Source organism: Myotis brandtii, unplaced genomic scaffold (genome assembly GCF_000412655.1).
Source record: "Myotis brandtii unplaced genomic scaffold, ASM41265v1 scaffold374, whole genome shotgun sequence".
NCBI classification, from domain to species: domain Eukaryota; kingdom Metazoa; phylum Chordata; class Mammalia; order Chiroptera; family Vespertilionidae; genus Myotis; species Myotis brandtii.
Window position 1 is genome coordinate 5,656,821 of NW_005364372.1, and position 20,636 is coordinate 5,677,456.

Genomic DNA, 20,636 nt, shown 5'->3' on the forward strand with positions numbered 1-20,636 from the left:
TGTCTGGGATCCTCCTCTAACAAATGAGTGCTAAAAAGACAGCGTACATTAATTAATAATAAAAAAAAATGACATGTATTGGTGAGGTTTGCTGGGGATGGGGCGGGGGGGGGAGTAGTTCAACACTAAGACTGGATCCAGCATTTGTCAGGGATTTATAGAAAGTCTATTTCATGTGGATGATGTTTTCCCTTAATGTTTCTTATTTTTTCCCCTACTCTTTAAAGGGCTCATTATATCCATGCCATGTCACACCCAATTCTCTACTGTATTTCTCAGTTCTGTCATTCAGTTCTTTATGGAAGTGAAATTGGCATCCCAAGCAGGTTTCTGAAGCTCAGACAGATGACTAGTTACAGTGTGTACACAATGACTTGAACACAAAGAATCATTGTCTAGTAAACCAGAAAAATCTCAACAATGTGGGTGAAACAAAGTAGGTTTTTGTGCAAGTCTAACTGATGCATGCTCTCTTTAATATGGTTTTCTATATCAGAATAGGGTTAGTTGAGTCAGGCAGTTATATTCTGATTGTTTTATTTCTTCTTTCTTGGTCCTAAGCTCCTTTTAAGGATGCTCATAGTAAAAATTGTTTTTTTGAGTCATTTCTAAAAAATTGTCAATATTGACATGTTCTTTTGACTTGATAAAACTTGAGATAGCTTAGACTACCCTTTACTTTAGCCCTTACTAACATTTTTTATTTTTTAAAATTGTGTTTTTCCACTACAGATGAGACCTGAGATGTAATAAGCCTTAGCAGTGGCGTGAGTTAAACAGTTAACGCTGCCACAAGATCTAACATATTTCTGGAAAGACAAAATATCACACATAAACTGTGTTAGTAAGATTAAATAAGGGGAAAGGATCCCAAAGGTGGCTTCCCAATCCCATCTCTGAACTACAAGACATTATAAAACTCATTTGTGGGCCAGGGCTTACCCTACGACCTCATTTCTCTGACAGATCTCAAGAGAATTGTTGATTTTCCAGTTTGTTTAGGGTTTTACTTGTTAGGACAGTGTGACTTTTAAGTACCTTACATGCCTAACTGCAGTCCTATTTTGAAGACTCTCTATACCTTACTTGGATTAGCCTCTTATCTACAGACAAGTTACCCTTTTTACCATCCTCTGTAAACATGATCATTATCAACATATACTTAGTAAAGATATTGTATCAGTTAACTATGTCTTAGATACCACTGCATTACAGCAACCACCACATACAATAACTAGCACGTATTTAAATCAGACATTTGAGGATTTTCTGTGGGATGGGGTGGTGTCAATTGATCTAGATGGGGTTTAAATTAGCCTGGTTGATCTTGACTCATTTCTACATCTGGAGGTCAACTGGAGTTCAGCTGATCTAGGTCAGGCTTAGCCAGGGCAGTTGGACTCTGTTCGACATGTGTCTCAACTTTCTATGGGAACTGGCCTGCTATTGAGGGTATTCATGGTTATAGGGAAGGCCCAAAAGAGAAATCTTAATAGTACAGGTGCTTTCTAAGTTTTGGTAACTCATCCCCACTAGCATTCCATTTTTCAAAGAAAGTCACATAACTGATTTTAAAGGCAAAGGGTGGGGAAGTGTACTCTGTCTCTTTATTGGAAGGAACTGCAAAGTAACATGTCAAAGGGTGTTGATACTGAAGAAGGGTAAAGATTTAAATTCATTAGTAAAATTTACTACACTCATCTTCATCCACAACCGGTCATTGTCCTAGACCTTGGAACATTGCAATGACTCAAGCGTCCTGGGAGTATTTGCAGTTGTTGAGTAGGAACATATTATATGTTGAATTGAACTTCTTTCAATTTTCACTGTATTTGCTATAAAGTACTAATTCTTTGGATGAAAGACTTAAAGCATTATTATTTGTCAACATGGTTTTATTCATTAGGTGTATTTGCTAAAAAGAAACAAACAAATAAAAAGTCCATGCAAAAACCAAAACCACTAATCCTCAGAACTGATTCTAACCATATGATGTGAAAAATAAAGCAAATCTTATTCCAGAGCTAAAAATCTAAACAATTTTACATATTGACAAAAATAATTTATTCTATTTAAGTAATGAAAAAAATGTGTTTTGGGGGTGGCTAAAATAAAAATATGAATGTTATACCAATAAAATAAAAACTCCAGACTGTTCTTAGCAAAACTCATTACCTTGAACAAATAAAATAATCATTAAACCCCAAGTTTTAAAGATTAAAATAAAGAATATTAACTTATGAATCCCAAGAATACTTTCTTAATTTTAGGGCACCTAATTTGATATGTTTAGGGCTTTATGTCCTCAAATGTATAAAGAACATTTGGTAAAGTTGAGACTAAAGTGCCTTTCTGTCCTAATATATACATACTCTGTTTATTCCATTGAGTTAACTCTTTGTGCTAGAAAACAGGATTCAATGAAGAGGTTTTATTATTATTATTATTATTATTATTATTATTATTCCTTTAAGAACAGTTATTTCCTCTTTTTTGAAAAATTTAGTTTCTTTAAAATATTACATAAGTCTCCTTTTTCCCCCAGTGTGTGTGTGTGTGTGTGTGTGTGTGTGTGTGTGTGTGTGTGAGAGTTTAGATACTGATTATCTAGGGATGACTTTTGGCAAAACTGTGAAATGGGCTAGTAATTGTTTTGGCTTCTTACAAACTTGGTAAAAATCAACAAAATTATAATAGTCATTTAGACACTTCTAACACATATCAATGGAATTTATTCAACCAAGACTTCTTTAGTGCCCACTAGGTGCAAAGCACTGTGACATGTGTAGGAGACACAATGGTGAACAAATCAGATATGACTCCTCATTCATACACTGATGGTGAAAGTGGAAACTGGCTTAACCACTTTGGAAAACTTTCTGGCATAGCTATCAAAACTGAACAGATGCATACCCTATGGCTCAACAATTACACTACAAGGTATAAACACCACGGAGATATATACATATGTGCACCAAAACACACAGACTTTTGTGAATGTATACTTCTAGCAGCATCACTTGTAATAGTTTCAACTACAAACTGCCCAAAGGGAAATCAGCAACAGAATGAACTGAGGCATCGTCACACAAGAAATACTGTAGAAAAATAGAATGATTTATAACTACACACAACAACACGAATTTCATAAACATTATGTTGAACCAAAGAAGCCAGACACAAAATAGTATATACTGTATAATCTTATTTATATTTAGTCCAAGAATAGGCAAAGAAGTGTTGGCTTTTCGAAGTCCGAAAATGTTTACCAAGAGACCATACCGACTTAGAATAGAGGAGTATTCTGGGTCCTGCTAGTCTCTGCTAGTCTCCTGTTTCTTAATTTGGATACTTGTTATACAGTTATATTTAATTTGTGAAATTCATCGACCTCTACATGAGGATATGTGTACTTCCCTGCATAAATTATAATTTGGTTAAAAAATTGTCTCCTTGCCCGGCTGGTGTGGCTCAGTGGTTGAATGTTGACCCATGAACAAAGAGGTCCCCAGTTCCATTCCCAGTCAGGGCACATTCCCAGGTTGCTTGCTCAATCCCCATGGTGGGGGGGGAGAGGGTATGCAGGGGGCAGCCTATGATGTGTCTCCCTCATTGACGTTCCTTTCTCTCTATTTCTCTCCTTTCCTCTCTCTTTAAATTAATAAAAATATATTTTTAAAAATTGTCTTTCTTTTTAAGAAAAATGACCATGGGTAGTTTGGAGTTTAGAGTCGGAGACAAATATGCAAATAAGAAAATACATAAATGGCTGTAAGTGCAATGGCAATGATGGAAGTGAAGAGAGCACAAGAAATAATCAAGTATCTACAATGGTGAAAGCACACTGAAAAAGAATCCTTTGTTTGACAATCACAGTCAACATATGCAGAACATTTGGCAATTGACACTGCAATTGTCTTCCAGTACTGAGGGCACTTGTTGACAGGAGGTGCCCTGTCTCCAGTGGAGGATGTTGTAGACTGGTCAGTGGATCACTGTGATTTTTCAGTAATGCATGATTATGCAATATTCCTTGGCTATTCTTGCTTTAAGAACTATAATTTTCTGCCCAACATGCCTATGATTGCGCTCTCCGTTCTGCTAGCATATGTTCTCTTTTATATCTCCCTGCCCCAAAGGAGGTGCTGTCAGCATTTGAGGACTTAGACGGGATGGTGACATTGCACGCATCTGGGAAGCTGGTACTTTGGCTTCGTTATGGAAAGACATGATTTAGACCTATGAATTAATTAATTTTTGCTAGCTGAGATCCAGATAGTATATAAATCTTTTTTCAATCTTCAAAAGCATTTTTTTTCTTGGCTATATTCTTAGGCATCTGGGAAATTTGTTGCATATATATAATAATGAGAGTAGAAACTGTCACTTAAAAAAGAACCCCATTGTATTGCAGTAAATGAATATTTATGGTTGAACTCTAAATTAAGTTTTAGTTGAACCCAATTTAGTCATCCATCCAAAGGAAGTTGAATTATGCCTATCGCCTGTAAAATATCCCTGACATCCTACCACATGAACAAGAGTCAATATCTAAGAGTTCATCATCATTTTTTCCTATAATTAAGTTGTGAGCAGAAAAATTCATTTTCTATAATTATAGAAATGTTTAAAAAAGCACAAAATGTGTTTAAAACATGCTGTTAATGTGTAACAGGCTAAATAACCACTAAGAAATGTAACCCTAATTGATTAAAAAAATATTCATCCCCACTTAACCTGTGCTACCAAATTACTTGCCTTAGTCACCAGATCCCTACGTGTTGCTGTCTGTCAGGTTACATCATCTGCAAGAGAATCAACTAATGTTGATAAATTGAGTTCTCCAGTCTGATAAGGAGACAACAATTTAACAACCCTTTTGACTAGCCAGGATTTAGTTATCTAGTTCTTTTTATCCAGAATTTCCCCTGTTTTCATACCTCACTTCTTGACTTTTGGCCAATTCACACCTCATTAATTAATTCACCAAAAGGTGGGCATGGTGAGAAAAGAGAAAATAACTTAATTGGTCAATTGAGCAACTAGATACAAATCTGGGACCCTACGAATTGTTACTCTATAAACCTTATAGAGATACTATTCAACTGCTTTAGAAAAGTGCTATTTAGGAGAATGAGAAAAAATGCATCTAAATTTTGAGTCTTAGCATATTGAAATAATACCTAAAAATGTGATTATTTTCTAATCTTCAAATTCATGATTCAATTTCTGAAAGTAAATATAATGATATCTTGAATGGTTAAATTCTATAACCTCTCTGGCCTTTGTGTGAAAATGTAATGGGTTAAAAATTGAGGAAAAAAGTGTAATTAGTCCATAGAAAGGCATATCCTTGAGAATGGATGTATTTATATTCAAACACAGAGCTTGTTTTTTTATTTTTCTCAAACAGAAAGTGTGGTCCCAGAAAAATAGGAGCTTAGATAGAACTGAGTTTTAATGAAAAGGATGTCCATTATTTTGTACATTTAAAAGAAATATGCATACACATTAACATAAAAGAGAAACTGCAATATAATTTGAATATAGGGGGAAGATGAACACTAGAAAAGAATTGAGCTCAAACTAGTTTAAGTCTTCTATGAAGACAAAAATTGGGGAAAACTTTTACTGAATTAAGTCAAATCAATGGTTGCACAAATATTAAACATTTTAATAGCGTACACATATCCTTCATTTCCATGATAAGTTGTTTGACTCATTAATCCACCAGGTATTTACTGAGCACGCGGGATACACCTGACACTGTTCCAGCACTGGAGATGCTCTGGAGATGTAGAGCAAACTCTACCCACAGAGCTTTCATTACGGGACAAAATGACTAGGGTGCGCCATTATGGAACAAACTCCAAGGATCACCAATAGAGAACAGAGCACAAAACATTGCCTTGCTGATTAACTGCCAAACTTCCAACACTTCTGTGGGTGGCAGGTTGATTGCCTAGACAGGTATAAATCAAGCATTCTCTCCAGTACATGTTTTGCCTTTTTACTGATAAAAAGTGCTTGGGGGTACACAAGTTGGTACTGGTAGGAACCCCTCAAACACCTCCACCTTTTTGCTCAAAAGCATGAGCAGTTTTGAAAACAGAAGGCCACTATTCCTTAAAAGCTTTTATTTCTTTTTTTAAAGAATTTGTTATGGGTAAAGAATTTTACTAGACATGGAAGAGAATGTAACTAAAGCATAAAGCAGGGAGAAACCTTTCCTTCCAGTCAAGTACAATTTACCAGGAGAAGATGATAGAACCACAATGAAGAATCACCAATGTTAGCATAGAGTTTTCTTTAGAGTTCAGGAAAAACTTTTATATAAATAATTCACATAAATTTTATTCTGAAAGCAACCCTGTGAAGTAGGGCAGGAAAATTATATCATTATGCTTAATTTTTAGAGGAAGAAACTGAGCTTAGTAAAAATGAAAGAAAAAGTCATTCAGAGATAGGGATGAAGCAAAACTTAACTTGGATCTTCTCATTTATGATCATTTATGTTTTCCATCATAGCTTTCTCTTTTCCATAAGAATGTTGTTTTTAATCCTCAGCCTAGGATATGGTGAGAGAGAGAGAGAGAGAGAAAGAGAGAGAGAGAGAGAGAGAGAGGAGAGAGGCGAGAGAAACATTGATAGGTTGCTTTCCATATATGTCCTAATCAGGGATGACCCCACAACCCAGGTATGTGCCCTGACTAGGAATCAAACTGGCAAACTTTCAGTGCACAGGAGGACATTCAACCAACTGAGCCACTCTGGGAGGGCTCTCATAAGAATGTTAATGATATATAGACATTCATTCACGCATTCATTCTTTGAACATATTCTATTTGCCAGCCACTCTGAAAAGTGTCAGGGATACAAATATAAACTACCGTCTGCCCTCAAGGAGTTCACACATGTTTGAATAGCACTTATCTCTTACAAAACTTTTCTCATAAAAATGATACAAGCATCACTACATCCTCTGCAATGTATCATTATTAGTTCCATTTTGGACATAGAGGAATTTAATAACTCACCTGAGATCATAAAGATAGTAGGGGCCCAGGAAGATTCAGTCATTTCTTAAGTGTTGAAATGAATACAGAACAATGGAACATTGGCTCTAAACTTTGCTAGACATGAATTTTTATCACTAAAAAAATTTTGAGCATGTAGAAACAATATATATTTAAAACTTTTTGGCCTGGCCCAGCGGTTCTCAACCTGTGGGTCGCGACCCCTTTGGGGGTCGAACAATCCTTTCACAGGGGTTGCCTAAGACCATCGGAAAACACATATATAATTACATATTGTTTTTGGGATTAATCACTATGCTTTAATTACGTTCAATTTGTAACAATGAAAATACATCCTGCATATCAGATATTTACATTATGATTCATAACAGTAGCAAAATTACAGTTATGAAGTAGCAACAAAAATAATTTTATGGTTGGGGGTCACCACAACATGAGGAACTGTATTAAAGGGTCGCGGCATTAGGAAGGTTGAGAACCACTGGCCTGGCCAGTGTTGCTCAGTTGGTTGGGTGCCGTCCTGTGCACTGAAATGTTACCAGTTTGATTCCCGGGGCACATGGCCAGATTGCAGGCTTCATGCCTGGTGGGGGTGTGTGCAGGAGGCAGCCCATTGATGCTTCACTCTCACACCGATGTTTCTCTCTTTCTCTCCCTCTCCCTTCCTCTCTCTCTAAAATTAAAAAAAATCAATAAAAATATTGTAAATAAAATATAAAAATTAAATTATATACATATGCTATTATACTAAGATTAACACATTACAAAATTCACAAAAAATAAATTTTAAAAAGGTTGAAAAAGAAAAGCAAATACAAATTGAAGCTTTAACATTTAGTTTCTGTACCCAAATTATTATCTTGCATACTCCTGAGGGTGTACATACCTTTTTTGGAGATCACTGTAATAACAGACAGTGAATTTAAATGAGTAATAAAAGGGGAGGGCAGTCAAAGTGAATGGTGTTACAGTGGAGGGGGTACTATCATTGAGTTCTGGATGTCTGTTAAGTTATAGGAGTGAATAATCAGCAATCTAAAAAAAAAAATCTGCCCTTGATGTCATTAATATCTCTATTAAACACTAGAGATGCAAGTTTTTTATATTCCTTCCTACCAGTTTATTTCTTGTTTGCACTTTTCAGTTTTTGACAACATGGCAATCAAAAAGTTTGAATGCTAATGATTATAAGCAGGAAAATCCTGAACAAATGAATGTCTGCACCACAAACACAAAAAGGAGAAATACTTAGATTTGATTTCATTCAAGTGGCAATCACACAAAACTCAATTAAAAATGGAGCCTTTGAAACTTGGTAACATTTTATTCAATTCCCAACTAACTATTAATATAATTTGTGCTGTCGTAATAACTGCACCACTTTTATGAAAACTTTTAGTTTCCACTCATGAAGAAGAGATCACTTTCCCTCCCACAGTAAACTCTTTAGTTGAAAACCATTTTAATAACTTTTTAACAATTTCCACAAATTCCTCCTTCATGGAAAAAACATTTTCCACTTCCACTTTATGGTGATATTGAAATCCATTTTTTTAAGATTTAGCTCAATGAATAGTTTTCACTAGAAAAAAAAAGCAAAATTTAATTCATCCTTTCTTTGAAGAATCTAAAACATGTAATTTAGGCATTTGCAATTATATTTTTTAATCCCAAACCTAACACACACACAGTAAAATCTCATCATTCTAAAATTAGTTAACAACAGAATGGAATAATGAATGAAAGTTTTGTCTGTACCACTGCATTGCCCAACTTGAGGAGGCAAAGTTTACACGGTATTTCCTGGGCAAGCTTCTTTAAGAATTTTGCAACATGGTGGCCTTGGTTCCTAAGTGTTAAGCTAGAACAAGTTAATGAGGAAATGAAAATATGATTTTTGTAAGAGGCCTCAGTGTTATACTAGGGATCTTTGAAAAATAAATTGAACATATTTAAGACTTTTAAAAAGCTTTTTCAAAATCCAACAACAAAAGCCATTAAAAGTCGAATCACTATGCAATTTCTGGGAATATTTCATCATGAACAGAGGGTTCAATGTCAATTTATTTATTTATATTACACTTCTATTCAAGAACAATTGTGGTGGCTAGTGTCAGAAAACACTGAAATAAAATTTTAGGAATAATAAAAATGTTGAATTCAGGTAATAAAATGAAGAAGTAGCAATATGTGGAGAAAATATTTAATTTATATTACAGGATGATGATGATGTTAAAAGTCAACATTTAAGATAAAAGGAAATTTTAATTCCTAAGGTATATTATAGTTTTCAATCCCTTCTTCACTTAATTTATCTCATTCTATATGAAAAAGTTTGCTGTAGGAGATATTGCTCACTATTCACTGAAGGATAGTTTATTGTAACATTTTGTCAAGATTTATTGGCATGAAAGAGGTGAACCTCACCATGAGGAGTACTGAAAACACATTGGAAACACTCTCCTTCAGAGGCCAGTATAGTTTAAACAGAACTAATAGTCAAGTTATTAATTTTAAGTTCCACATCAGAAAAAAGGGAGCAGTGATAAGCTTTGTCCCACAAAAGCAGTTGTAGACCTGAAAGGTTATTGATATAAGCACACAATACTGTGTGTGAAAATATATATATATATATATATTATTAGCTACAATTATTCAACAAGTGTATGTCACCACAGAGTAAAATGAACCTACTCCTTGATTCAGTGCTCAAACCATTATGCTGCAATAAGGCCCTCTGTTCACCCTGATGAATTACGAGTTGTTAAAGTAGGCCAGGTTTTTCACCTTTGTATATGATCTAGCAAAGTGTTTACCAACAGAGGAACTCATTAGAATAATCACTTCCAAGCTCTTGCCTCAGATTCTGATTCCAACTTTGCACCTGTAAAACCCCCACAGATGATTTTGATGTGTAGCCTGACTGGGAACTACTAGTAAGTGCAAAGAAGGGCCTGGACCTGCCTTTTCCACCACAGCTACGCATATCCTCAGGGTAAAGCTGCTTTTGCCTTAGTTGCTGTTAGTCTACTTGCAATGGAATCAGAAACTAGAATATACGAGGTGATGGCAAAAGTCAAAGTCACCCTTCTTCCTGACTCCATCTGATTTTCCCCTCTGTTTGACAGTTTCTTCCACAGTTTCTCTGGTCTGACACATTTACTTATGCTGTTCAGAGGATTTGAAACTGGAGAGAAGTCTCCCACAAGATAGGACTCAAACCAGTTCCACTCCCAAGATATGAAGAAGCAATTCACAGTTCAAATGTAGTACACATGATTTCAAGAGATGTGTAATTTAGACAGCCGAGGTTGTTGAAACAGGACCCCCTGAACATAAGAAAGAAATTGGGCAAAATACATGATTTCTCCTCTATCGTTAACACCAGAGGATTGTTTATCAAAAACTGATAACCATGGAGTCATTCATTTGAAACAAGTTTGTGCATCTCTAGTAGATACTGGGCCCTTTGGCTCCCTTTTCAAGATAATGTAGGTTTAATGTTAAGAAATTCTTTGTTGGGTGTCTGTCACTGCAGGTGAAGAAAAAACCCATATCATTTTGAAGTTATGGCTCTTCCGTCAAATAAACGGCCACAACAAAGTGTGGCCATTTTGGGGGTAATAGAAGCCACCTTCCAAATTGTTCATAGACTTTCAAAGGAATTGTGTTGGCCATCTGTGTTATTGCAAAAATTTTCCATATTTTTTAGTTTTATTGAATTTTAAATTAAGACCATCATGTGAAATAGTTTTAACTCTGATTAAAGTTGTATTTAACACAATTGTAATGAAAAAAATACAAATAATGAAGAACTTTCACATCATTATTTCACTCTTTAATAAAGTGTAGGCCAAACAGTATGGTTCTGAGGACAGTTTCACTTACAAGTGACCAAAAGTTTGTCACATTTTGGAAATCAGTTCTTGGTCTGTCACTTGCGATCTATAACCAGAGGGTTTTCAGTAACAGAAATAATTTCTTAGGTATATACTCAGTTTGTTAATATTTCAGCCCTGGTTTTAGCTTTTATGATGGTAAAGAAGAGGGTTTGGCATAGTTATGAATAGCTCATTGTGAATAACCTGTAGAAACAAAGGATTGCAAAGAGTGGATCAGACCATACAGATTACCCTCCAATTCTTTGACCTCTTCCTATCTTGGGAAGAAGGCCAAGGAAAAATCCTTTGAATCCTCTGCCCTGCTGTAACCAGGAATCTATGGAACTGATATCTTTTGAGTAGATGTAGGAAGCTGCTAGTAATACGTTTACTAAGATTATTATGTGCTAGAGGCCCGGAACATGAAATTCATGCAAAAGTAGGCCTTCCTTCCCCGGCCACTGGCACCGGCTTCCCTCTGGCACCCAGAAACCGGGCTTCCCTCGCAGCCCCAGCTTCATCTGGAAGGTCGTCCGGAAGGACGTCCGATCTAATTAGCATGTTATGCTTTTGTTATTATAGATAACTAGAGGCCTGGTGCACAATATTCGTGCACTGGGGGGGGGGAATCCCTCAACCTGGCCTGCGCCCTCTCACAGTCCGGGACCCCTCAGGGGATGTCTGCCTGCAGGCTTCGGCCTGCTCCCCGGGAGAGGCTCCTGCCACTGACACTGCGCTTACCAGCTGTGAGCCCAGCTTCTGGCTGAGCAGCGCTCCCGCTGTGGGAGTGCACTGACCACCAGGGGGTAGCTCCTGCGTTGAGTGTCTGCCCCCTGGTGGTCAGTGCGTATCATAGCGACCAGTCATTCTGCCGTTTGGTTGATTTGCATATTAGGGTTTTATTATATGTGATATGAAAGTGATTATATTATAAAAATATATAAGAAATACTATATATATTAATAATTGTACCCAAGTGGTTCCTATGAAAAGTGAAAATTTGGTAGCATTAATGATGTCAAATATATCATTCAGTCCAAAGGCTAAATATTCACTAGTTTTACTTTTTTAGGTATATAGGAAAAACAAAGTGTACAGGTGAGACAGTTAATAATTAACTGTAAAAGAAATACTGAGAAAATGAAAGATAATAATCTTGTTGTCATGTGCTATTTAGTTTGAATTCTCTACAGAAGAACCTCAATTTTCAGTGCCACCTTTCTTATGTATATAAATAGATTAAAAGTCAGAGCTCAATAGACAGTACTGTCCAAATAAGATACATAATGGCAAAGCGGGAATTAGAATTCATAGGCTGACAGAAATGCTGGGCTGGCCCATGGTAGAACAATAATTTATTTTCTTTGGCTCGGATTTCAAGAATTAAAGGTAAACCTTTAAGCTGCTCATTAGCATTTGTGAGCAACACCCCAACTAACCTCTAGAAATACTATTAAAACAGTAAGTGCAGGTGGAGAGGAGGGAGATGACTGACAGTGCTAATGATGCTGGAATTAACAATAGAAAAATGAACTCAAGTTGATCTAAAATTCTCTAATAATAATTTTCAAATTCCCAAGGTAAATATTCCAAGGTATACTGGCATACTGAAACAGAGAAACAAAAAGGGGAACTTTAAGCCTTTTACATAAAAAGATGAGAGCGCTTCTTTATGTATTAAAAAATAAGGACATGCCAATGTGAGGTTATAAAATTGTGGTATACATTGACTACAACTACACTTTAAACATCCCAAGTACACTAGAATACATTTTGTCATTCACAAGGTAATTAAAGCGTTTATTAAGCAATCATAGTGCACCCAGGACCTAGTTATGGGACACAAAGCTGAATGAACAGTGTTTTCTTTCTTCAATCACATCCATGTATTTCTAACAATATATAACTTCATTTGCAGATCATAGTCAACATGTAAATTTGAAGCTATTGCTGAGCATGAAGCTTTATAAGTTTCCTATTGTAACAATTTACCATAAATTGAATGGCTTAAAACAGTACAAGTTTATTAGCTTAGTTTTATAGATGTCAGAAGTCTGAAAATAGGTTAGTGGGGCTATGTTATTCTGGAATTTCCTGGAAAAATCTGGTTCTTTGCCTTAGCCAGCTTCTAGAAGATTCCCTGTATCACTCCTACCTCTGCTTCCATTCTCACATTTCTTTCTCTAATTCTGACCTCTTATTACACTGGGCCCATCTAGATAATACAGAATATTCTCTCCATCTCAAGAACTTTATCTTAATCACTGCTCCCTTTAATAATGTCAGGTACCCATCCACAGGTTTTTTTGTTTGTTTGTTTGTTTTTTTTTTTTTTTTTTTTTTTACTGCTGCCTTTGCATCAAAGCCAGCTAGTGCATTTTAAATACAGAGGGTTAGCCTTTACTAATGAGAAAATTCAGATTTCTTAAGTAAGCAAAGACCTGATTAAGATGACTTAATACACAAACAACTGTTTTATTTATTATTATTTTAATCCTTACTCGAGGATTTGTTTCTATTGATTTTAAGGGAGAGGGAGGAGGAAAGAAAAGAGAGAGAGAGAGAGAGAGAGACATCAATTTGAGAGAGAAACATTGATCAGTTGCCTCCCATATTTACCCTTACTGGGGATCTAACCCACAACCTAGGTATGTGCCAAGATCACAGGACAATGCTCCAACCGACTGATCCACCTGGCCAGGGCAAGAAGACTGTTTTGACACGATGCAGAATCTTCGCTTTCTTGACAGAAAACTTTTTAGTTATCAGAAGCAGACCAATAGTACAAGTAAACATTGAATATTAAGTTTTAATACACTATATATATTAAACCTTATTTAAAAAATCACTTCTAACAAATGAATTCAATCTTATCCAGCTTGATCACACATAAAATTTCTTTCTCAAGATTTATTTTTATAAAAGATTTTTGAAGATGGCAGTGTAGGTAAACACCTGTATTCACCACTTCCCACAACCAAATGAAAATTACAATACAGAACAACCATCATCCAGAACCATGGAAAAGCTGGTTGAATGGAGGTCCTACAATTATAAAAGTAAAGAAAAAAGCACACTGAGACTGGTAGGAGGTGCATATGCATGGAATGGGATAGTCTGGCACCCACGTGTGCTGCTTTCTTAATTGGAAGGGAGATCTTTCTGTGGAGCCCACCTGGAGGAGCAAGGGGTCCCATCCCCACACCAGACCCCCAGCTCATGGTCCCAGAGCTGGGAAAAAAAGAACTACGAGCTGTAAAAACCAGTGCGGATTGGGGTTCAGTGACACAGAGGCTGCTGGAGACCCAGCTGTTCCTCTTAAAAGGCTGACACCACAACCTGAACTTACTAGTACAAGGTTCTGCTTCCTCTGAGCTCCAGCACCAGGGCGAGGCTCTGGGGAACACAGTCACATACCAGGAGGAATGGATTGTCTGGCATCAGGGTAGGAACTCGGGGGCGGCTTTCTCCCAGACTGGAGGTGCTTGAAGGGATCATTATTCCTATGCTGGGACTTCCCCGGTTGGGTAGCAGGGATGACTGGCAGCCATTTCTGTTTGCTCCACCCTGGTGATTCCCTAAGACCCCACCTCATCCAATTTACAACCCTATCCAAGCTGTGTGAAGCAGCTTTTGCATATGAATGGCCTGGTCCTTGCGCAGGGTAAAATCTCTCAAACAAACTGCAGCTGGGTCAGGGAGCCCCAAACCTATCAATAAAAGGCTCAAGACCCAGAACCAGCACCTGCCTGCCTTGATTCACAGCTAGGCCTCATCTGAGCACTTCCAAAGCCGATACAAAGAGGAGGAATCTGCAGATCTCTCTGCAGCTCCTGCTGGGTGGCCTCAGGCAGTGGCTTACTTTGCACCTCCCTGGAGACCCAAGAGCCAGCATACCCAGTGGTCAGTGTCAGACCATACCAGATTACAACTCTACACATCCATAAGCAACACACTCAAGGGGAAGACTCAGTGAGCACCAAAGCCCACTGAAGCAAGTCCTACTCTGGCACCGGGACCTGGGCTGCTTCCCTCCTCCAGGTGCTGGCAGGCAGCCAGGACCCAGGCTGCTTACTTCTGGCTGCCCGCAGGCACCTGGCACCTGGGCTGGCTTCCCTCGGGCCCCGGCTTCATCAGGAAGGATGTCCAGAATGATGCCTGGAAGATGTTCAGTCTAATTAGCATATTACTCTTTTATTATTATAGATGGCCCTTCGATAAGGAAGTAAAAGCTATCGGAGGACAATCACCTATAAGGGGTAACATAAGTCTTATTAAGTTATCAAAGAGACTTTATTTTAGGTCCCCTTTAACATTTCATTGGCTTTTTGCAACAAATCTGTCAATGAAGCTATTTTAGAATTTTTTGAAGCCTTATGGAGGCTCTTGCATTCCAATAAAATATAGGTATCTTATTCTGTATATTTGATTTGGAAGCCCTTGCTTTTAAGTGCACTTTTAAATGATCTCAACTAATTGGAATGCTTCTCATAATTGCTATTGTAATTTTAGGCTATAATATCCTTTAGGGCTGGCAGCAATTTCATAGGACCCCACAGTAAATGGAGTTTAGCTCACATTGCTGTTTGGCCATATTTTGAAGCTTCCAACCTAACAGTTACCAAGCCAACTTTTTTGGACATAAAATTTTTAGGTTGTCTTTAGTTAAGATTTTGCCTTTTTTCTTTTCCTTTTATTTCCTTAAGTATAGGACAATTGTATTTCCAATGTTCTGAGTTTTTATAATATCTGCCAATGTCCGAAGGCAAATTAGGAAGGGATCTGAATGGACTTTGGTTTTCATTCTCATATCTGTCCTTCCATCTTATTAAGGACTAGAGGCCCAATGCATGAAATTCATGCAAGGGACTTGGCCCTCGCAGCCCTGGCTGTCTCGCTGCCCCAGCTGCCCACTGGTTGTTCCAGAAGGTCGTTCCACCATCTGGTCTAATTAGCATATTAGCTCTTTATTATATAGCATATCTTAATGACTATCCATTGTAAAAATAAGAGAGTTCTTTAAAATTTTTTCTTTCTTTTAAATTTACAGCTTTTTCCAGTTAAAGGGATCCATTGTCTTGTCTTGATGACTCGGATCTTAATAGTGACTCAAATCAATATGAACACATGAATGCAAGAGGCATCCCCAAAGGAAAGTGCAAAAAGATGCAACCTTCAAAAGATAACGTTAATTCCCAGAGTTGGAAACAGCTATTCCAAAACACTGGGAATTATGTGTTCCCCTGTTTTTAATGGGGTGTTTAGATTCTCTAAACTCAGACCCGCAGCCTACTCCACTACCTGCCAGATGTATATGCATCCTTTGACGGGGAGAAAACAAAAATGAGGGGCCCTGTTTTTAACATCTCTGGGAGGAAATGGATAGACAAAGAAAACTCCCTTGAGAGCTTGGAACGGCTGACCAGAAAGCAAGATGCACCCCAGCAGGTGCACTCTCTGTATGGTGGAGGCCAGAGAGAAAATATTCTCACTGGTCATAAACTAAGCTCTCAGGACATATTACAAGATGAAAGGAGAGACACCAGACACACAGAGAAACAGAGAATTAAGCAAATCCAGGAGTACTCATACCAAGTAACCAAGAGTCATCAAACCCAAGACACTAGTTTCACAAATATTTTCTCCTGCTAATCTATATTTAGTAAAGAAGGAAGAAAAAGGACTCCTACCATTGTGCTTCCTCTGAACTCTGGAGACAGATATCTGGGAGTCTGATTTGGCAAGAATTCTTATCGTTTTGGCTGCCTCATGTTAGTGGTGCTGGGATCTCTCTATTGCAGCAGCTTCAGGGTGAGCAATGCCCAGCGGTGAGGTATCAGTATTTTCAAATGCCTGTTGCAGAGAAGATATTCTCATAATGTGGCTGCTATAACTTGGTATAAAGTAATAAGTTAATTACATCTTTTACCCAAAGAATGCATTATAAGGAATTCATTTTTATATCTATATAAAAAGATAGAGAAAAAATATTGCTTCTTATACTGTGATATACAAATGAACAGTCTGTCCCTTTTTTCTATACAAGTCTATCTGCTAAATGTTATTAATATACAGTATGTAAAACATAAGGATTCATAGTGAACAGAGGAAAATTAGTATATTTGCTCTAAGAAAAAAATAAATAAGATTCTGGCTAAAACTTGTCAAGGTTTAGAATATGTAATAATTATATAGCAATTGCATAATAAAGCCTTTATTTCTATGCTCTTTTCCCCTCAAGACTAAGAAAATGAACACTAGCTTTAATTCCCCTGTTAGATTAAAAAGGGAGGTATAAAGATCAATATTAATAGAAACAATTAATTGATTTGTCTTTCTGCCTCTCTAGATAGACACACTTATTCATCTGGTTAGTCAACAGATATTAATTGAATGCATAGAAAAGCCAGACATAGGTGTGGTAGTGGTGCTACAGAGTCAAGTGTAGTATGATGCCTACTTATGAGTTAAGAGTCAGTGATCAAAAAATCTTCAACTAGAATGGAGCTAAATGTGAATTATAATGACAGGAACACAAGTGAAACTTAGAGTGCTTGTAATAACAAGATGAAATAAAAAAAAAGATAAGAGCAGAAAATTTATATTTTAATTGTGTATGCTGTAATCTTTTTTTAAAAATCTTTATTGTTGAAAGTATTACATATGTCCCTTTTTTTCCCCATTGACCTCTCCAAGCCTGCCCCCACCCCCCAACTCAGGCTCTCGCCACCCTATTGTCTGTGTTACTGGTTTATGCATATATGCATACAAGTTCATTGGTTGATCTCTTCCCAACCCCCCTCCCCTGCCTTCCCTCTGAGGTTTGAAAGTCTGTTTGGTGCTCTGTCTTTGGGTCTATTTTTGTTCATCAGTTTATGTTGTTTATTAGATCCCACATGAGTGAGATCACGTGATACTTATCTTTCTTGGATTGGCTTATTTCGCTTAGCATAATGCTCTCCAGGTCCATCCATGCTGTTGAAAATGGTAAGGGTTCTTTCTTTTTTACAGCTGGGTAGTATTCCATTGTGTAGATGTACTACAGTTTTCTAATCCACTCATCTGCTGATGGGCACTTAGGCTGTTTCCAAATCTTAGCTATTGTAAACTGCCCTGCTATGAACATAGGGGTGCATATATTCTTTCTGATTGGTGTTTCCGATTTTTTAGGGTATATTCCTAGAAGTGGGATCACTGGGTCAAATTGGACTTCTATTCTTAATTTTTATTTTTTTTTTAGGAAACTCCATACTGTTTTCTACAGAGGCTGCAACATCTGCATTCCCATCAGATGTGGACGAGGGTTCCCTTGCCAACACTTGTCATTTTGTTAATGATAGCCATTCTTACAGGTGTGAGGTGGTATCTCATTGTCGTTTTGATTTGCATCTCTCGGATGATTAGTGACTTTGAACATTTTTTCATATGCCTCTTGGCCTTCTGTATGTCCACTTTCAAGAAGTGTCTATTTAGGTCCTTTGCCCATTTTTTAATTGGATTGTTTATCTTCCTTTTGTTAAGTTGTATGAGTTCCCTATACATTTTAGAGATTAACCCCTTATTGGATGTACCATTGGCAAATATGTTCTCCCATGCAGTGGGCTCTCTTATTATTTTGTTGATGGTTTCTTTTGTTGTGCAGAAGCTTTTTATTTTGATGTAGTCCCATTTGTTTATTTTATCCGTAGTTTCCATTGTCCTAGGAAATGTATCGGTAAACATATTGCTATGACATATGTCTGATATTTTGCCACCTATGGATTCTTCTAAGATTTTTATGGTTTCCCGTCTTATGTTTAAGTCCTTTATCCATTTTGAGTTTATTTTTGTGTATGGTGTAAGTAGGTGGTCTAGTTTCATTTTCTTGCATGTATCTGTCCAATTTTCCCAACACCATTTATTGAAGAGACTATCTTGACTCCACTGTATGCTCTTGCCTCCTTTGTCAAATTGAGCATAATGGCTTGGATTGATTTCTGGGTTCTTTGTTCTGTTCCATTAGTCTGTATCCCTCTTCTTATGCCAGTACCAGGCTGCTATGAGTATAGTGCAGGGGTGGGCAAACTTTTTGACTCGAGGGCCACAATGGGTTCTTAAACTGGACCGGAGGGCCGGAACAAAAGCATGGATGGAGTGTTTGTGTGAACTAATATAAATTCAAAGTAAACATCATTAAAAAAAAGGGTACGGTTTTTTTTTTTTAGTTTTTTCTTTTTTTTTTATTGCATGTGAATTTTTGGAGAGTTTGTTCTAGGTCTGTGAAATATGCCGTTGGTATTTTAATGGGGATTGCATTGGATCTATAGATTGCTTTGGGTAGTATGGACATTTTAATGATATTGATTCTACCAATCCATGAACACGGTATATTCTTCCACTTGTTTAAATCTTCCTCAATCTTTTTCAATGTCCTGTAGTTTTCAGAGTACAGATCTTCTTTTACCTCTTTGGTTAAGTTTATTCCTAAGCATCTTAATGCAATTGTAATGGGATTGTTTTTTAGTTTCTCTCTCTGAGAGTTCATTATTGGTGTATAAAAAAGCCATCAATTTCTGGGTGTTAATTTTGTTTCCTTCTACATTGCTGTGTATGCTTTAATCTTAATTGGGAAAAATGGGGAAAAAAATAACAAATCGGAATATTATAACCCAATATTTTCAGTGCTTAAAAGATTCCCTTTTTATGAACTTTATATTAACTATTGCTGGGTGAAGATGGATAAATATGAATTAGCAAATATTTAATATATATACTTCAATTCACATTAATTTAATCAGTAGTTCATTCGTTACATATTTATTAAGCCTCTGCTATATTCCAGGTGGTGGGAATACAACCTGAAACAAAAAAAAAGTAAGGCCAGAGACAGAGAAGCATCGATCAGACCACCAAATCTCAGAGGGAAGGTAGGGGAGGATGGTATGAGGGGGGTGGAGGTAATGAGGGGATAAGGACACATATATAATACCTTAATCAATAAAGAAAAAGTAAGGAGTTTGCTTTCATGGAGTTTACATCCCAGGGAACTAATATAATATGTTCTGACACTCCACACACTTACTACATTTTCATGCCAATCTTGGCCAACAAGGACAGTACTAAAAAAGACAAGATATGTTTCAGGCTGGATATTCTTCAACTCTGTACTTCTGTGCAAGGGCCTTAGGCAGCTTTGTCACTAGGTGTGCAACCTTACACACGGCACTTCAACATTATGCCTTGTTTCCTCCTCTGTAAAAGGGACACAGGAGCAGTTGGGCTCTCCTAGAGACTAAATGAGGTCATGTGCGTGGAATGTTCAGCAGTGATTCGTATTAAGGCTTTTGCTCTGTGATTCCAAAATGTACCTGCTTATTGGAACCTGGGGATCTTTAAAAATCTCTCAAACCCTATTTGCCCATTTGTTAACCCTGATCTCTAAGGGAGGGAGGTAGGCGGCAGCAGCAGCAGCAGCAGCTTTGGAACTCCCCAGGTGGCTTCAATTTGCAGATTGGGTTATTGATGCCTCCTTAACCCAAGCATTTGTCCATCTACCTGTCTTGACCGTAGTTTAATGAAAGTCAGATCATCGAGATGCACATCTCTCTGTCCCAGCCTGTGACTTTAGTCCACGTTCTTTCAAATCTTCAAGGGGTAAGAGGGAGTCCAGACCTCCACAGACTTGTCACACTTGTAAGTGCGGTATCTGGGGGCGAACCCTGGCGCCCGCGGCTCCCGC

The 20,636-nt window shown here is 37.3% G+C and overlaps 1 protein-coding gene across 1 annotated transcript in view; it reads right to left on the minus strand.

Moving 5' to 3' along the window:
• Positions 1–20,636, minus strand: part of LRRC72 (leucine rich repeat containing 72) — a 125,037-nt gene that overhangs the window by 103,265 nt on the left and 1,136 nt on the right. The window contains exon 2 of the mRNA XM_014544664.1: positions 16,609–16,771. The gene's annotated coding sequence lies outside the window, so the exon portion shown is untranslated. The remainder of the gene's footprint in view (positions 1–16,608; positions 16,772–20,636) is intronic.